The sequence below is a fragment of the Carcharodon carcharias genome, chromosome 14 (genome assembly GCF_017639515.1).
Source record: "Carcharodon carcharias isolate sCarCar2 chromosome 14, sCarCar2.pri, whole genome shotgun sequence".
NCBI classification, from domain to species: domain Eukaryota; kingdom Metazoa; phylum Chordata; class Chondrichthyes; order Lamniformes; family Lamnidae; genus Carcharodon; species Carcharodon carcharias.
In genome coordinates, this window is record NC_054480.1 from 33,658,901 (window position 1) to 33,678,615 (window position 19,715).

The window sequence follows — 19,715 nt, forward strand, 5'->3', positions numbered from 1 at the left end:
AACTGAAATGTGCCTTTTCAGGCTTGCATAAATAAGAAACGGGAGTATCTGACCACGCGTGAGGAGATATTTGAAGCACTGGGTGAACTACATTCGGGATATCAAAGGAGGCCAGAACAAATGTCAAAATGCAACTGCCAGGGAAATAAAAGATTTAAGTAGCAGTCAAACAGCCAAGGTCAACTGGTTGTGAAGGGTTATTCTTTATGGTGAGGTCATATTTAGAACATTTTCTGTAGATATGATGCCGGTGAGAATGGTTGGGCATTTTAGGTGTTGGGGATGTTGCTCTTTGGAGAGGTGACTTGTGTTAAATGGGCTTAGAATGTCAGGAATGGGAACAGAAAATGGTGGCGTTACTCAGCAGGTCTGGCAGCATCTATTGAGAAACGGAGAGCAGGATTTTCCCTGTGGACCACAGAATGCTGCCTCCAGGGTCAAATGGGAGTCAGAACACTGCATTGTATGGGGGACAGTCACGCCCGGCAGTGATTTTCCATGAATTGGCCAATTAATGGCTAGAGGATGGGCTCGCTGTCCAGTTAGGGGAAGCGCAGGTTCTCAAAGCTGGAGGAGAAGCAGCAGATTGTCTTTTCAGATAAGTGAGAGAGAGGGCACCTGAACCTTTTTAACTTTAAAAGAAAGTAAAATGCCCTTGGCAGCTGCATGGACCACCATGGTGGAGGAAAACCCCTCTGCAGGGCGGCCTATGGCTGCAGTTGAAACCAAGCAGGCAGGGAGGGCCTATAAGCCTGCTTGGAGAGCTGTGGCCACACAGCCTCTGACAACAGGCCTTATTAGGCCTTTAAATAGCTCAACTGGCAACCCTGCTGTAACCCCTGCATCACCCCCTCACTACGCACCCCCCCAGGTAAAAATGGCCTGAGGGCAGCATGGAGCTAGTGAACTGGCATCCGGCTGGCAGTGTGAGTTTACGCACCCACCTGCCTTTGTGCTCACCCCCATGAGGGCCTAAAATTTTGCCAAGAGTCAACATTTCAGGCTGATGACCTTCCATCTGAACTCTAACCAGAGAGTTGATGAAAGGTCACAACCTGAAATGTTAACTCTTGTTTCTTTCCACAGATGTTGCCAGATGTGATTATTTCCAGTATTTTCTGTTTTTATTTCAGAATTCCAGCTTCTGTAGTAGTTTGCTTCTGTTTTAGAATCTCAGTTAAGCAGTGGAGTGTGAATTCTGCTGAATGGGAGTGGGGGCCGGCGGGGGGGAGGTGGTTTCATTCTTCTATAGTTTGTGTGCTAATTTTGCACCGTTATTTAATAGTTATTCATTCTTTGTAGGGATACAATGTTGATTAATCTTTTTCCATTGCTGTCAGTATGTGGTTCAAAAACTTGATGAGTTTGCAAACAAAATTGTGAATGTTCTGACTATTTCTATCACCCAATCCTTCCTTTTTAATCAGCCTTCCTTACTACCTTTGAGAACATCTTTATAATAAAAGTTGGTCTTACCTTCAACTCGTCTTTTATTTTCATATGCTTATATTTTGTGCTATTTCTCTCTTTATCATCTGCTAGATATTTTTCATATTTCCTTTTATCCATTCGAATCTGGCTTTTTCCCTCACTACTACCACAGGTACTGGGAACCTCAGGCCAAATATCTGCACTGGAGTAGTCCCAATTGTATTTCCTATGTCTACCAACTTGGTTTTTCCAACCAACCTATTTCAGTTAGGGGAGAGGTCAATATCTAGAATCAAAAATAATTGAAGGAAGGATTAGAGGGAAGTTGAGGAGTGACTTCTTCACCCCAAGGATGGTGGGGGCCTAGAAAGTGCTGCCTGAAAGACAGGTGGGGCAGAAACCCTCATTGATTTAAAAAAAATGCTTGGATGTGCACTTTAAGTGCTGTAGCCTCCAGGGCGACGGACCAAGACCTGGAAGGTAGGATTCGGCTGGATAACTCTTTCTTGGTCAGCATGGACATAATGTGCCGATTGGCTTCCTTCTGCATTGTAAACTTGCCTATGTTTCCTATGTTTTCTAACCATTCAGTCTGTCAAAGACATTCTCCTATAAGTGGGTTTCTCGATGGTTTGGTGTTGGTCACGGCGCTTGTAAGAGAATATTGTTCTGTTTTGATTTCCCTCACTGATTTGAGCATCCCTGTAGATGGCCATGAAGATGGTACATGTTCAGTGGTACCCTGCATTTCAGTAAGTGCCTTATGAATGACTCAGTGAGGCCATGGGTGTTCCACTGCACATTTATCTTCAGCTGCTGCAGGCTGCTCGTGATGGACTCAAAGCATGTCTTATGGATCTTTTGATCCGGCATTAACTGCCATCTGAAGGCAGTGCCAGTAGAATACCAGTCTTTTGCTCAAGATATATGATTTGGACATAGACTCTTTATTGTCCTCGCATGTCATCACTTGTCTGTTGTGCATCACTCATTTTTTTCTTTTTCTCACTATTTTCTTTCTCAAACTCATTACTTAAGTGCTCCAGGGTTCTACTGACTTTGCTTGGGGCAGGTGAAATGCTTGATGTAAACTGTGAGATCCATCATGCCCTCACTTGGCCTGCATTGCATTGAAAAAACACAAAAGGAAGAGAAAAGGAAAATTTACAATACCTCTTAATATGATACTTCAAAGAGAGATAAGATCAGAAGACATTTTGTGCATTATGCATCTGCTGAGCAAAGTCAGCTGCTGCTGTGATGATTAATAAGTGAGTCAATTTGTGATGGATAATAATTAATAGAGCTACTTGCTGGGTGGTGGCATTACACCTCCAAAGTCAGCCTCGCTAACGCTCCACACAGATTAATTGCCAAGAAGGGTCAGGCACACCTCATATTAACAGATGCTTCAACATAGCTGGTCTGCTCTCTGTGCTTATGTGCAGCCTAGAAGCAGAACATAATTATGTATCATTTTAAAAACTGCATGAGCAACACAAACATTATCCATGTGCCCAATCCATTGCAAAGTAGCTGTTTGTGCACCTGGGAGTCCTTGTGAGATGTTCAAAATTATGATAGGATTTTTAATAAGATTAATGAGGAAATAAATATTCCCACTGACTATTGTTGATAACTTGAAGATCATTATCGAAAGACAGGTTAGGGGAATTTTATTTATATACAGAGGGACATATGGAATACCCCATCTGAAACAATGGGGGAAGCAGTGCCTATAATACTTTTTAAAAAGAAAATGGATAAATACTTGAAAAGAAAAGCTTAAAAAGTTAGGGGCAAAGGGCAGGGGGATTAAGTAAAGCAATCTTTCAAAAGCTAACACAAGTCCAATCAACTGAAAAGCTGCTTTGTCTGCTGTAAAATTCTATGATTTCTCCTTTTCTTCTTCACAGCCCTAACTTCCTTTGCGAAATATTTTGTGGGTCCAGTTAGAATTGCAAAAATGAGAGAGGAGAAAAAGCAAGTTTTTTTTGCAAGCTATTTTATATAAGGTACGAGGGTACAAACACTGAATATTTTGATTGCTTCCATATTCCTTTCAGAAATTCCTTTCTTCCCTCAGGTAGGTTGCATGCTATAATTATTGGATCTATTTTCTTTTCAATTGATTTGATTTAAAATGCCCTATTGCTGAAGCAGTTAATGCAGCAAAAGGCTGTAAATGGGTTTGTTATCATAGCTGTCAAAAAGGGAAAGTAATATGGATGTATAATATTATCCCTTTGTTAGCAACATGAATCAGTGCATAAAAGGGTATGCATGTTCTGCCCAAAGGAAGGCCATGGCTCATTGTCTGCTGAGCTGCTTTTCTTGGCAGTTTTTTGTCAGTGATGGTTTGCCATTGCCTTTCCCTCTCATGAGCGGGGTGAGGAGGCAGGTCCCAAGTCTACTGCACTGGAACAGGATCAAACTCACACTGTTGACGTTCTTATGAACAACACATTAACCATCAAAGCTAAGCAGCCCTCGTAAAAGGCTGTCATGTCCTTGAATTTCTATAATTGTTGGCTTACAGAGTCAAACTTAGAATCATGCTTAATTATTCAAAATATTTGTTTCTTATATTTCCTAATATTTATTGAACTAATTTAGGTGTTTTCATGAATTAAGGTTGGAAATTACTTGGTGATGTCAGCAGATAAATCCTAAGGGGAGATCACTGATCCTTCATGGGTACAAATTGGAAAATTATACATTCCCAGCCTGTGATTTAACCACTGATGTCCAGGGATGTATAATTTTCCAATACACGCTGGCAGCAGGTGCACTCCTTTAACATATTCTCTCCATCACAGAGACTGCCTAGTTTTATCTCCAAAGCATTGCATACTTCAACACTTATCCCATTGCTGCTGAAAGCCTCATCTATACCTTTCTTACCACCACTAAATCCGACTATTCCAATACTTTTCTAACTGGCCTAACATCCACCACATACAACAGTTCATCCAAAACTCTGCAGTGAACTATCCTGTTCACTGAACTAAATTGCCTGTATCCCCTCCGGCAAAGCCTCAAGTTTAACTTTTTATCCCTATGTTGAAGCCCTTTCATGGCATCACCCCAAACTATCTCTGTAACCTTCTTGAAACCCTGCAACCCCCTAAAAATCCTGCATTCCTCCAATTATGGAATAATATTCTGTATCATCCCTGTGCATCCCCCACTCCCTTTGTCCTCCGCCAACCCCACAATCCCCCCCACACACAACAGCAGCCATGCCATTGTTTCCAGGACTGTCACTGACCTCATCTCCTCTGGGGATCTCCCTCCCACAGCTTCCAACCTGATAGTTGCCCAACCTCGGACGGCCCGCTTCTATCTCCTACCCAAAATCCACAAACAGAACTGCCCCGGTAGACCGATCGTCTCAGCTTGCTCCTGCCCCACAGAACTCATTTCTCGTTATCTTGACTCCCTTCTCTCTCCCCTTGTCCAGTCCCTTCCCACCTACATCCGTGATTCCTCTGACACCTTACGTCACATCAACAATTTCCAGTTCCCTGGCCCCTACCGCTTCCTCTTCACCATGGACGTCCAATCCCTCTACACCTCCATCCCCCACCAGGATGGTCTGAGGGCCCTTAGCTTCTTCCTCGAACAGAGGCCCGAACAATCCCCATCCACCACTACTCTCCTCCGTCTGGCTGAACTTGTTCTCACGCTGAACAATTTCTCCTTCAACTCCTCTCACTTCCTCCAAATAAAAGGTGTGGCTATGGGTACCCGCATGGGCCCCAGCTATGCCTGTCTCTTTATGGGGTATGTGGAACATTCCTTGTTGCAGTCCTATTCCGGCCCCCTTCCACAACTCTTTCTCCGGTACATCGATGATTATTTCGGTGCTGCTTCATGCTCTCGTCAGGACTTGGAAAAATTTATTAATTTTGCTTCCAATCTCCACCCCTCCATCATTTTCACGTGGTCCATCTCTGACACTTCCCTTCCCTTCCTTGACCTCTCTGTCTCAATCTCTGGTGATAGACTGTCCACCAATATCCATTACAAACCCACCGACACCCACAGCTATCTCGACTACAGCTCCTCACACCCCACTTCCTGTAAGGACTCCATCCCATTCTCTCAGTTCCTTCGCCTCCGTCGCATCTGTTCCGATGATGCTACATTCAAAAACAGTTCCTCTGACATGTCCTCCTTCTTCCTTAGCCGAGGTTTTCCACCCACGGTCGTTGACAGGGCCCTCAACCGTGTCCGGCCCATCTCCCGCGCATCCGCCCTCACTCCTTCTCCTCCCTCCCAGAAACATGATAGGGTCCCCCTTGTCCTCACTTATCACCCCACCAGCCTCCGCATTCAAAGGATCATCCTCCGCCATTTCCGCCAACTCCAGCATGATGCCACTACCAAACACATCTTCCCTTCACCCCCCTTATCGGCATTCCGTAGGGATCGCTCCCTCCGGGACACCCTGGTCCACTCCTCCATCACCCCCTACTCCTCAACCCCCTCCTATGGCACAACCCCTTGCCCACGCAAAAGATGCAACACCTGCCCCTTCACTTCCTCTCTCCTCACCGTCCAAGGACCCAAACACTCCTTTCAAGTGAAGCAGCATTTCACTTGCATTTCCCCCAACTTAGTCTACTGCATTCGTTGCTCCCAATGTGGTCTCCTCTACATTGGAGAGACCAAACGTAAACTGGGCGACCGCTTTGCAGAACACCTGCGGTCTGTCCGCAAGAATGACCCAAACCTCCCTGTCGCTTGCCATTTTAACACTCCACCCTGCTCTCTTGCCCACATGTCTGTCCTTGGCTTGCTGCATTGTTCCAGTGAAGCCCAACGCAAACTGGAGGAACAACACCTCATCTTCCGACTAGGGACTTTACAGCCTTCCGGACTGAATATTGAATTCAACAACTTTAGGTCGTGAGTCCCCTCCCCCATCCCCACCCCCTTTCTGTTTCCCCCTTCTCTTTTTTTTTCCCAATAAATTATAAAGATTTTCCTTTTCCCACCTATTTCCATTATATAAAATAAAAAAAAAACCCACTAGAGCTATACCTTGAGTGCCCTACCATCCATTCTTAATTAGCACATTCGTTTAGATAATATCACCAACTTTATCTTTAACACCTATGTGTTCTATTGTACTATTGTTGTTGACATCTTTTGATATTCTGCTTCTATCACTGCTTGTTTGTCGCTACAACCACACCAACCCCCTCCACCTCTCTGTCTCTCTATCTCTCCGCCCCCCACACACACACCTTAAACCAGCTTATATTTCAGCTCTTTCCTGGACTCGAACTCAAGTTCTGTCGAAGGGTCATGAGGACTCGAAACGTCAACTCTTTTCTTCTCCGCCGATGCTGCCAGACCTGCTGAGTTTTTCCAGGTAATTCTGTTTTTGTTTTGGATTTCCAGCATCCGCAGTTTTTTTGTTTTTAGCAGCCATGCTTTTAGCTGTCTAGGTCCCATACTCAGAATCCTCAGTATAAACCTCTTTGTCCCTCCACCTCCCCTCTCCTCTACTAACACTCTCCTTGAAACTCACCTCTTTGATCTAAGGTGAGCACTGTTTCCACTTTACATTGATCATCTTTTTCCCGCTAATATACTTTACAGCTTTCCAGTACTGTGTTGAGTGCTATTCCGTGGCTTGAGAACTGTTGATAAAGGAGATTGAATGAGAGTCAAGGGTGGGATTTAGTTTTGGGTTTGAATAAGAAACCAATGTTTAATTACTCGAGCTATATGACAGCTTTGTGTATTCTATTTTGCAAAATGATGAGTGTCACTATTTGGAACAAACACCTCTTACTTTTAATTAATATAGACAATATATTACTAACCATTGAGCACAAACCTGCTGAGCCACTCCAGCTCCCTATTATTTTGACTTGTATAATGGAAATAATTATATTAGTAATTGAAATAGGTTGGTGCAATTAGGAGGTTTAAATTCTGGGAACTTCAGTAAAGTTGCAGATTGTAAAGTGAATTAGCTTCAGCAAACAAATCACTTTAAACCTCCAGCATTAATGCCATCATCAATTTTCTTCCACAAAATATAATTCTGAATTACTTGGAAAATGCGGGAGGCGTTTAGGAATGTAAGTGCACGTTACATTTTATAGGCCTAAATAAGTGAGGAACTTAAGAGGAAAAATAATGCATCAGATATGATCCTTGATTAAATTCCAGGATCTGCGCACCTGAATTCTTGGTGTACATAAAGCAGTTAATTTAATATCCAAAGGAACGAACCAGATTTCGCGGTTACAGTTTGCCTCCCCAGTGCCCAGCACTGTGCACATGTCTGTACCCACTTGCGCCAGCCCAACCAATCCTATACAGGTGTTTGATTGAGGGACAGTGCCACCAATCAGTGGAAAGCCGAAACCTCACATCAACCAAGCACAGCTCCTCTACGCTCTCTACAATATTTGCTTGAGCCTGGACCCCCCAGAGGTTGTTTTGCACCTTGTGCACTCCCTCCCCTGGGCCTTGCTAGTATCATACAAATATGCATATTTTATATCAGTTGGACAACACTGTACAGTGCATTGCAAGTGATCCTGAATACCCAACTCCTGATAGGTAACCATTGATTGTATCATATGGACTTTAATTCAAAGGGCGGGATCATCCCAGCTTTGCACAAAGTGTAGTAGTAGGTGGGAAAAAAGTCATTTTATCTGCCGGCTGTGATGGCAGCTTCTCGCACTGTACAGTCCCATTCCTGCCTCATTAATTACGCAGCCACGAGAATCATGATGTCTCGCTGGTGGGTGGTCTCCGATTTGCCTGCCACATTTTTGCCTTGCTGCTTCCTCATGCAGGGCACCACATTTAAATTGCAGCTGCACGCACATTTCTCAATGCTTGGAGTACAGGACTGTTCCCATGAAGGCATGGCCCCAAAAGCCAAGAAGACTGCAGCCCTCCAATTCAGTGACTCATCTCTGGAATGACTTCTGGACACTGTGAAGGCACACCGTGATGTCCTCTACCCCTGCTCTGTCCGCAAGAGGCCCATCAAACTCACCACTCTGGCTTGGGAGGTGATAGCAGGGGTGCCAATGCTGCATTCAATGCAGAAAACTGATGAATGATCTTATCTGTGCCACCAGGATACCGCAACCATCTTATCACTCTAAACTTCCACACTCACAAAGTCATCACATGTTCACTGGCATCTCACTCACTGCCAGCTCAAGGGACATCACCTCTCACTATCTCACACACACCCTCACATATCCATCTGGCCTCATCTCTGGAGACTGCCTCCTCAGCCCTCACCATCTTGAGGTCACTTGCACAGATCAACATATGCCCCCACACACACCCTGGGATACCCCCCTTCTCCAGTACAGCCCTCGCCCTGCAGCCTTTTCCCTTGCCTGAGACCACGTCACACCCTTCCCCAAACAAGCCCTAACCCTGCAGCCATTGAAAAGCTACCCCCGCCTTACAGCTGGTCTGGTAGGTTGAGACCTGCCCATGAGACCCCCCCCCTCCCAAAAGTGATATGGTGCTGCCTGTGAAGCCTGGCGCTGATGACCGTGAGTGCTTCCTGTGGCAAGGTAGGCAGACAAACCTTAAAGTCCTGAGTGAAGTGCAGCTTGCCAGGTGCAAGTCACTTATGTACAGATGTAAAACATGTCAGCATGCAATCATGCCGACATGCCTGGATGATCCAGCCTGGGCGGGCGGGTGATTCCGGTGAGCAGGCTTATACTAAGATGCTAAAACATTGAAATTAGGTTCTCAACATGTGGCAGCGGGAAATGCAGCCTGTCATTGATGGGTGAAGCGGACGATCGCACACTGCTTTCACAACAGCGTGAAATCAATTTTTGGCCTTCTCGTCATATTGTTATCCCCCCCGGGCACCTGCCATGATGTCCGACGTCAATGTGGCTGGAAAATTCAGGCCAAAACCTGCCAACTTTGAAAGACCTCATTGGAACGGTTCTCAAAATTAAATAAAAACAGCTCTATTTTTTAAAGGAAGCAAATAACTGATCCTCAGGTGAATGTCGCTGTTCCTTTACACATGCACCAGATTTAAGGGGCACCCAGACAGCCTGCACTATCCGTTCCACTTTTGCCTGGCCACCCTTTCCTGCTAAGCTTTCCTCCCTTCATTGGCTATCCTCCACACTGCCACCATATGGTCTCAAGCATACGCTGGCATTTACAGACACTCCCCAAAGAGAACAATGCAGTGGCAACTCACTGTTACTCATGGAAGAAGTTAACCTTGCCAAGGTTAACTACTTATATGCAGTCGTGAACATGAATATTCTAATTTCTTGCTGGTGGGGAACTGCATTTCGAGAGGGAATTTAATTCCAGCAAGGTGGCCTTTTAATGAGCATGCATGACATGCTAATACATGCAAAAGGGCTCCCCAACTCTAATGTCCCGAGAACAGACCTCCTACAGTTCAGCCCGATGTCAGGTAACTGATTTTTGGCCTCATGCCAAATTAAGCTCCCCCACCCGCCAATCTTCCCACTGCTGATGGGATCAGAAGATTCTGCACCAAATTACAAAGGTTAAATCTTACAAACGATAGATGGACTGCCATTCACCATCCTTTGCGTCAGAGGACATGAAATGAAAGATTTAGCTAATCAAATGATTTTCAGAAAGACTTTTGAAAGTTACATCATGTGATCATTATGTGGGCCAGAAACAGGTGAAGCACCAGGATCCATGACTCCTCTCCTCCCAGGCCCTGGATAAATTTACATCAGACTCATCAGTGACTCTAGGTAGTTTGTCAGCTAAGACCATGCGAATACCTGGCTGCTGCAGTGCTAGCAGTGGCCCTTATGTAGGTCTTGAAAGAGGGAGGGAACAATTGTTAGAGGGAAAAGGACAACTGGGAGAGTGGCTGAGGCAGAAATTTGGAGGAGGGCAAGCAATGTGAGCTCTGAGGAGGACTCCAAATCTCCTGCCTCTGCAATGAGATACTTTTTTAAACATACCATGTTAGTGGTGGTCTATAAGGATCCAATGCAATTGGTATTCCTGAACACAGTGAAGCTGGTGCTGGGTGCATTCAAGGGAAACCAATTTGGTAAAGGCATCATTAAACATGTGTTAGCCCCTTTTTTGCATATCTACAGAGCCTAATATCTGTTTCAGGAGTAGGCCCTGGTTGCCTCTGTTGATGCCTTTACCAATATGGTGGGTGTTACATTTGCATTTCAAATCAGAACGTACACTTGCATGTTGTCCACCATAATGAATGCATTGGTACCCGATTTACACCTGGAATAGGTACAGCATCATTAAATGTCTATGCCAAAATTACTCTTCATGCATGCATGGTTAGTGCCCAACCAAACATTCCTCCACCATAGCACTTGCTGCCTGTGGCTTCGCCCATAGTAATAAAAATTAGTGCTTATTTTAATAGTCTAGTGGCAATGGATATACTTAACAATATTTTTTTCTTTTTTGTAATTGTAGTCTCATGTGTAGGAAAGGAATTCTCAATTCTTGGCAGTGTAGTAGACAAATTGATTCATGCTCTATTTCTTTTGGCGGTGTTAGCAAACTATATAGCTGGAATGTGGAGGGTTGGTGGAGAATTTTCTTGTCTGTTTATTGGTGATAGCAGAAATGTTAAAAACCAAATTACTACATACTGTTCCCAAGCTGCAGTTGATATATTGTTCGTTAACAAAGTTGTATTTGTATTATTTTCTTGGCTGAGGATTGCCTAGGGACATGCTCCACTATAACAGTGTCTACATCATTGGCTTTGACTAGCACCTTAGGAGACAGAAGGAATTATGGTGAGAGTGACTTATGTCATGAATCACACTGTACCAACACCCTTGCAGAAACTAGGAAAGTTGATTTTTGAAGTTCTGTTTCCTATTCAATTCAATTCAATGGCAATGATGATTTTACAGCATTTAGACTAATTTCCTCTTTGCAACCACATAGGCTGAGAAATAATGGAATGTTTTGTCATAAGACACGGTTGTGATTATGGCTCTCACAAGATTCCCAGCCTAGAGGACCATTAAACCTATGAAGCTGTATCAATGCCATCTGGAATTGATCTCTCAGAATATTTTCTCTGCTTTTCTGTTGCTGCCTTCAACACTGGTTCTGCCGTTTTGCCATTCAGAGTCTGAAGGCAAGACCCTGAGGACCCCATTCAACTCAATGTATCCAGAAGATACAAAGGATTTCAATAGCATTTCCACTGGGCATCCCCCTCTGCATCTCACGAATGAGGAAGACAAGGAGGAGAAGCAGGAGGCACAATGTGTGAGGCATCATTGCTGGTGACTGCACTGAATTCACAACTATCCCCTACCTATTGGTAAACAAGGAAGCCATGTCTTAGGAGCAGCTGATGGAGGATCTGTGGGAATGCAAACTTTGCTTCACCAGAGCAGGAATTAGCCAGCTCTGTGAAATGCTGAAGGAAGATCTTAAGCCATTCTCTGCTTCAATAAGATCTAGTTGAAACAAAGGTGGCCATGGCCTTGATGTTTATAGCTCTGGTTCCTTCTAGTCATTGACTGGAAATTGCTATAATATCAGCTGGGGAGCTACATTTGTCTGCATTTGACAAAGAACAGTCAGTCCCTCCCAAGTGCATCTGATTTCAAGTGTGGCAAGTTCTCTGCAGAACAAAATATGGCCATCATCTTCCACAATCTTGTTGGCTTCCCAGGGGTATGGGGAGTGGGGTAATTGTTGGAATCTATGTGGCACTGATTGCTCCACTTGAGGAACTGGTCGTATTTATTGAGAGAAAGGGCTTCCATTCACTAAATGTTCAAATTGTCTAGCCAGCAACAGTCCCTGCATGTAATCTCTGAGCATCGGGAAAGTCATCATCATGTCTTTGTCCTTCACCACTCTGCTGTCTACAAATTATTCAACAGGGAGGGACAAGAGGCAGATGGAACCTAAAGGACAAGGCCTAAAGACATGGCTGATGACACCATTCCTCATCACCAAATGTGTAGCACAAGGAAGGTGCAACTGTGCAAGTGCAGCAACCTGACAGGTAATAAAAAGACCGTTGGAGAGGGGAAATCTCTCCTCCAGTGCCTGGAAAAGTCAATGGGTGCTCCTATTGTACACCGTCATAATGGGGACTAAGTCTTTTAGTGGTGTGCTGCGTCCTATATAATCTTGCCCTGAATGGACCTGGGAGAGAAGGTTCCCAAGGAACTGAATGATCCCAACCTGAATATTGCCGATCGGAGAAGTGGTGGTTCCTGGAACCAATGCACACTAAGAGCCACCAAAACAACCAGAGAGAAGCTGATGGTACAGGTGTTTGTCCAATGTTAACCCCCATACCTCTGAATAACCCACATCCCTTTGAGGTGTTCAAACATTTTTTTTATTTATTGGATGTGGGCGTCGCTGGCTAGGCCAGCATTTATTGCTCATCCCTAACTGCCCTTGTTCAGAGGACATTTAAGAGTCAATCACATTACTGTGAGTCTGGAGTCACATATAGGTCAGAGCAGGTAAGGACAGCAGATTTTCTTCCCTAAAGTGCATTGTGAACCAGATGGATTTTTACAACAATCGGAAAAGGTTTCATGGTCGTCGTTAGACTTTTAATTCCAGATTTTTGTTGAATTCAAATTCCATCATCTGCTGTGGCAGAGTTCAAAGCATTACCTTCAAAGCATTACCTTCAAAGCATTACCCTGGATCTCTCAATTACTAGTCCAGCGACAATACCACTACGCCATCACCTCCCTTATTTGTACAATAATATCTGATAGTAATTTCCAACTCATAAATTTACTTCAAGATCACATTTTGGAAATTGAGTTAACAATCGTACAGCTTTTTTTGCCATTTATTTTATCTACAAAATAGTGTTATTGAAGTTCACAGAATGTTGATTAATAGTCAACTGAAGTGTTTAAAATTTCGGCAAATGTGGTTTTTCCTGTAACAGAACTGATGGAATAAACACATTTTTATAGTCTTTATTTTGTTTATTTCCCATTTCCTTTGACAAGGAACCGCAAATCGTGCCAAAAACAGCTAGAAATTTGACATTCACACCAGTTAATGACTGAAATTAGGTATCAGGTAAATAACACAGAGAAAACAAAGCTTTTTGAAATGTTATTGCTGTATATTCAAAAGCAAGTGTTGTCTCCATTCCTTGGCATTGTTTTGACAAACGTGCACCACTAATTACTATTCTATGTTGCAGCAATTACATATCACTTCAAAAAAAGTGTGTAATTAGTTCTTCAATGGATAATCCAATAAATTAAAAGTCAGGATTTAAACTATGGGATTTCTTGTTTTAGTTTTGAATGGCGATTGTTTTCCATTCTGCCAGTCACGCCTCTTCTAGACGTGTCACCCCCAGGGTAATGCCACCATCAAACACATCATCGCCCCCCCTCTCCTTTCGGCATTCCAAAGGGACTATTGTCCCCAAGCCATACTGGTTCACTCCTCAATCACCCCCAACACCCTACCCACTTTCCATGGCACCTGTCCATGCCAGTGCAGGAAATGCAACACTTCTCTTTTACATAAAAGCAAAATATTGTGGATGCTGGAAATCTGAAATAAAAAGCAGAAAATTCTGGAAAAATGCAGCAGGTCTGACAGCATCTGTGGAGAGAGAAACAGAGTTAATATTTCAAGTCCATATGACTCTTCTTCAGAGCTTCTCCTTTACTTTTTCCTTCTCACCGTGCAAGGCTCCAGTCACACCTTCCAAGTGAAACAGCAATTTACTTGCACTTTTTTCAATGGAGGACAGAGTTCATTCCTGTCCTCGCCTACTGCAATATTCCAGTAAAGCCCAATGCAAGCTTGAGGAACAGCACCTCTGATTAGGCACTCTACAGCATTCTGAACTCAACATTAAGTTCAACAACTTCAGACCATGAACACTCTGCTCCATTTTGTACTTTTTCCCCCTAGTGCCATTCTGCATGCTTCCATTGCACCTTTGGCGTATCCACACTAGTGCCAAGCATGGCAAGCCACGTGGGCTGCACTGGAAGTGGCCGAAATCTGTCTAGCTGCCATTTTATAAGCTCCAGGTTTCTGTAGCATTGTGAGCAGTGGTGCAATTTTGCATCCACTGTCCATCCTCCCTCACTGCTGAGGAGTAGGGAGCTGAAAGAGGACTAAGATAAAACTGTGTCATCAGACATCAATGCTACTAGGTTAGGTGGAATAAAAACATTTTCTAAGGTTTCTGATAATGATCACTAACCCACCTCAGCTAAAAGTGTGAATGTTAGATATTGAGCAAAAGCAGAATTAAACTCAACTGTAACATGCTAACAGTGTCACCTGGCAATGATGACTCATGAATAAAGCTACTTAGTAGGTTGCCACTGGGCTTCTACCACACCTTATCTCCAATCTGTGTTTCCTTCAAGTGCTGCTCACCATTTAGCACAGGACATGGTATTAGTCTGTAGATAAGCATTCAAATATGGCTGTTTTGAAGCCATTTGCACCTCTAGTTTTCAATATTTATGGCACTGATTGAACAAAAAAACAGATCAGAGATCAATTAAAGTGATTGCATGTATGATATCATGCAGCCTGCCTCAATGTCACCTCTGCTCACATCAATGGTTTCCCATCTGAAGTCAATATGTATACCATCTGTCCATCGTTTAATCCAGGCCATCATTTGATCATAAGTGTGTCAGCTTGGCAAATTTTCTGAGATGTATTATTTAAAGCTACAGTTTACATGTATTTTTAATTTCCGTCAAATCATCACCCCCTACTGAACTATTAAACAAAATCTTTATTTCCACTAAGTTAAAATTTTACTCTGCTTTTAAATGGTCATTTTAAGATAGGCTTTTGAAGAAAAATTACATGAAAAAGTCCATATTTTAGTACTTGTACATATTTATGCATTTTCTCTGTATGCAGCACTGATTTACAGCATCATTTTGAGAGTAGCCTGCTAGGTGCTTCCAAAATCTCACTGTTGCAATAAATTAGTTGTGGCTACTAAAGGAGCACTTGATCATGTCTAAAATTCTTTCATGAGTGATTAAGTAGCAACAGAATTTAAGTTAACTTTGGAATCAAAGAATTAAATTCATTTTCATATGGACGAGCAATGTGTATGAAATTTTTTATATTATGGCAAACCTACACATACCTTGTTCAAATACGCCCACTCTTTGTGCAAATGAGTAGTCTCTTTGAATGTCAATTGAGAAAATAAAAACATAGGCCAGAATTTTCTCATCGGAGGGGTTGGGGGGGGTGGGGGGGGGGGGGGGTGCGGTGGGGGGTGGGGGTAGTGGCGGGGGGATTGGGGGCAGCCCCCGCATGCCGAAGTGTAAAATGACATGCGGTGATGTCGAGCGAGAGTCCTGGCGTCACCGTGGGCCTTTGTGATGTTTCGGTGGATGGGCGGCGATGATCTCCGATGCGTGCCCACCATTAATTAACAAGCCACATAAGGCCCTCGAGGCAGCCATTGTCAGGGATTTTTCGGGGCCCGTGTGATCTTCAGGTCGTCACACGGGTGCAACGGGCAGATGGGTAGGACACATTTTTATAAACCTCATCCACAGGTGGGATAAGAGGGCCGAGTGGGGTCACGAGTGTTCTTTGTCATTCATTTAATGCATAAAGTTACTAATACTTGCCTGTGCGAGCAGGAATACTTCAAAACTCTTCACAGTTGCTTGGACAGGAGTAACAGGCTTCAGGTCAGGACCCTGAGTCAACAACATTTCTGGGGACTTGCAGGTTTCAGGAAGCCTTCCCTTATCCTGGAATGGGAGTTGTGATTTCCACTGGGGGCACCTCCTCCTCTGAGTCCACATTCAGCTTCCAGGGGAGCCACCTTTGGGAGGAGAGGTGCAGGCACAAGGGTTGCAGGGCCAACAGGAAATCCAAGGCGAAAGGGACCAAAGAAGATGCCAGGGTATGCAGGCGGCGAAGAGCTACCTCAATATGTTGAGCTGCAGTGTCAAAGCAGGCTCCATCTCTCAACGGAAACAGTCACCTTCATGTGTCAGATGATAGGCCCTGAGATCTGCACCAACTGTGTGGGTGGGCATCCCATGCCAGCGGTGCTCAAGGTCACGGCTGCCCTCAACTTTGATGCCTCCGGCTCTTTCCAGGGGTCGGTGGGTGATCTTTGCAGAGTCTCCCAATCAGCTGTCCACACTTGTATCAAGCAGGTGACAGATGCTCTGTTCAGGTGTGCATTGACCTTCATCCACTATCGCTGGGACGAGGACAGCCAGGCCGAGCAAGCCAAAGGCTTCACAGTGATTGTTGGCTTCTCCTGCGTCCAGGGTGCAATCAACTGCACATATGTGGCCATCAAGGTGCTTTGTCAACAGAAAGGGATTCCAATCTTTGAACATGCAGTTAGTGTGTGATCACAAGGTGCAGATTCTACAAGTCTGTGCAAGGTACCCGGGCAGTTCCCATGACGCTTACATCCTGAGACACTCCCAGGTGCCGAGGCTCTTCAGTGATCCAACCCGCCTGGATGGATGGCTGCTGGGTGACAAGGGCTATCCCTTCAAAAGATGGCTCATGACGCTTCTCCGCCATCCAAGAACAGAAAAGCTGAACAGCGGTACAATAGGTCCCATGTCTCCACAAGGGCTGTGGTAGAGAAAATCATTGGTCTTCTCAAGATGCACTTCCGATGCCTGGACAGTTCAGGGGGCGCACTCCAGTACACCCCAGACCGTGTGTTGCTGATAGTGGTTGCATGCTGCACTCTCCACAATCTGGTGCTGGAAAGGGGAGATGCAGTGGAGGAGGAAGATGGAGACGCAGTTGCTCTGGCAGCACACCATGAGTCCAGTAGTGAGTCCGAAGATGAGCACACACAGGAGAACGCTGAGGGGGTAGATGCTGATCCAGGCATCCTCCAGGGAGGCAGGGACACCTGGGAGACATCAATCCAACGAACCTTCAACTAGCCCACAACAGATGGACCTCCAACACAAGCCAGGGCTGCAGGCTCCATACTCGATACCTGAGCGCTAAATCTGCCTGGGTAGGAACATTCACTAAGGGCCCTGTCACTAAAGCTCAAAATCAAACAACTCACTCATAACATCATGGGTTTCCATCCACTTGCAGAAATAAGGACTCACCCTGAACCATGCTCATATATCAAAATTTAATGATTTAACAAAATGAAGCACAAAAAAAGATAATTACAAAGGTGTTACGCATCACACCAAGTGATCCTGAATCAATGCAACATAAAAGCGTCAGTGAGAAACCCGTGGTCTGCATAAGGTGCCTTAAGTTTACGTTTGCGGGTGCTACGTATAGGTGCTCCCCCCTCGCTGGAACTGACATCTGAGACAGCCTGCTCACTGTGCTGTCCTGTTGGCCTTGATGACCTTAGTGGGTGTCCTCTGGCCTGTGGAGCCATTGATGGCCCCACCTGGGAGGGAGTGGCCAGTTCCACAGTTGGCATCTCCCCAGTCACTGCAGCCTCATCGAATCCCACAGTCACTGGCAGAAGGAGGAGCTCATCCAGAGCACCCTGAGAGGAGCCCGCAGAGATGACAGGCAGCTCCTGCGCCGAAGTGAGGTCACTTCCAACAGAGGGCGCTGGTGAGAAGTGACTGAAGCATTCTGGGAGAAGTCGCCGTAGACACCGTGACTCAGGAGGGAATCGAGGAGGACCCACTGTCAAAGAACAAATAGCCTCAAACATTACATTGCTATAAAAACAAAAAACTGCGGATGCTGGAAATCCAAAACAAAAACAGAACTACCTGGAAAAACTTAGCAGGTCTGGCAGCATTGGCGGAGAAGAAAAGAGTTGACGTTTCGAGTCCTCATGACGCTTCGACAGAACTGAAGGGTCATGAGGACTCGAAACGTCAACTCTTTTCTTCTCCGCCGATGCTGCCAGACCTGCTGAGTTTTTCCAGGTAACTCTGTTTTTGTATTACATTGCTATAGTGTTTCCATCCCTCCCTCCTCCTCAAACCTAAAAAAAAAGAGAGAGAAGAAGAGGCAGTGCCTTCAGGAGTGCACCAGACCTGCGAGGGACACTCTTCTGAAAGTGGATTTTAAAGAAAAAGCAGCTGATTCGTGAGTAAATCCTGGGAGCAGACTCGGAGGGAGGAGCACCGGAGCGGTGACCTTGGGGCACAGAGTAACTGAAGCCAAAACTGAAAAAGTGACATCACAGGAAAGCTGTGACCTGATAGGTTGGTAAGAAATCTGCACCAAATTTGAAAAAAAAACCACTGCAAAGCTAATTAATAAATTAATTAACTAAGTCAAGATGGCTGGGCAGGTGATGCGCTGTAGCTGTATGATGTGGGAGCTGGCAGATCCCATTGCGAGCCGCAATGACCACACCTGCAGCAAATGTTGGTTGCTGGAGGAACTCTGGCTGAGACTTGATGAGCTGGAGTCCGAGCTCCGGACGTTGCGGCACATCCGGGAGGGGGAGAGTTACCTGGACGCTTTGTTTCAGGAGGCGGTCACACCCGGTAGATTAAGTACCTCAAATTCGGTCAGTGGTCAAGGTCAGCAGGGTGTGACTGCAAGTGAGGCAGGTAGAGGGATCCTGTGTTCAGGAACAGAGGAGCCGCAGCTCTTGACCTTGTCTAACAGGTACGAGGCACTTGCTCCCTGTGTGGAAGAGGAACAGGGCTGTAGGGAGGATGAGCCAGCTGACCACAGCACTGTGGCACAGGAAGCCATTCAAGAGGGGCGAGCAAAAAAACAAGTGATAGTTGTAGGGGATTCTATAATTAGGGGAATTGATGGCATCCTTTGTAAGCAGGATCGAGAGTACCGCATGGTATGTTGCCTGCCCGGTGCAGGGTGAGGGACATCTCTGACCGGCTTGAAAGGATATTGGAGAGGGAGGGGGAGGATCCAGTTGTTGTGGTCCACGTCGGGAAAAATAACATAGGTAAGACTAGGAAAGAGGACCTGTTTGGGGATTATCAGGAACTAGGAACTAAATTAAAGAACAGGTCCTCAAGGGTTATAATCTCCGGATTACTACAGAGCCATGTGCAAATTGGCATAGGGACGCGAGAATAAGGGAAGTAAATACGTGGCTAAAGGAATGGTGCGGGAAAGAGGGGTTTCATTTCGTGGGGCACTAGCATCAGTATTGGAACAGGAGGGATCTGTACCGTTGGGACGGTCTCCACCTGAAATGATCTGGGACCAATGTTCTAGCAAAAAGGGTAAATAGGGTGGTCAACAGGACCTTAAACTAGAAAGTGGGGGGAAGGGAAGGGTAAAACTCCAAGAAGTATGACTAA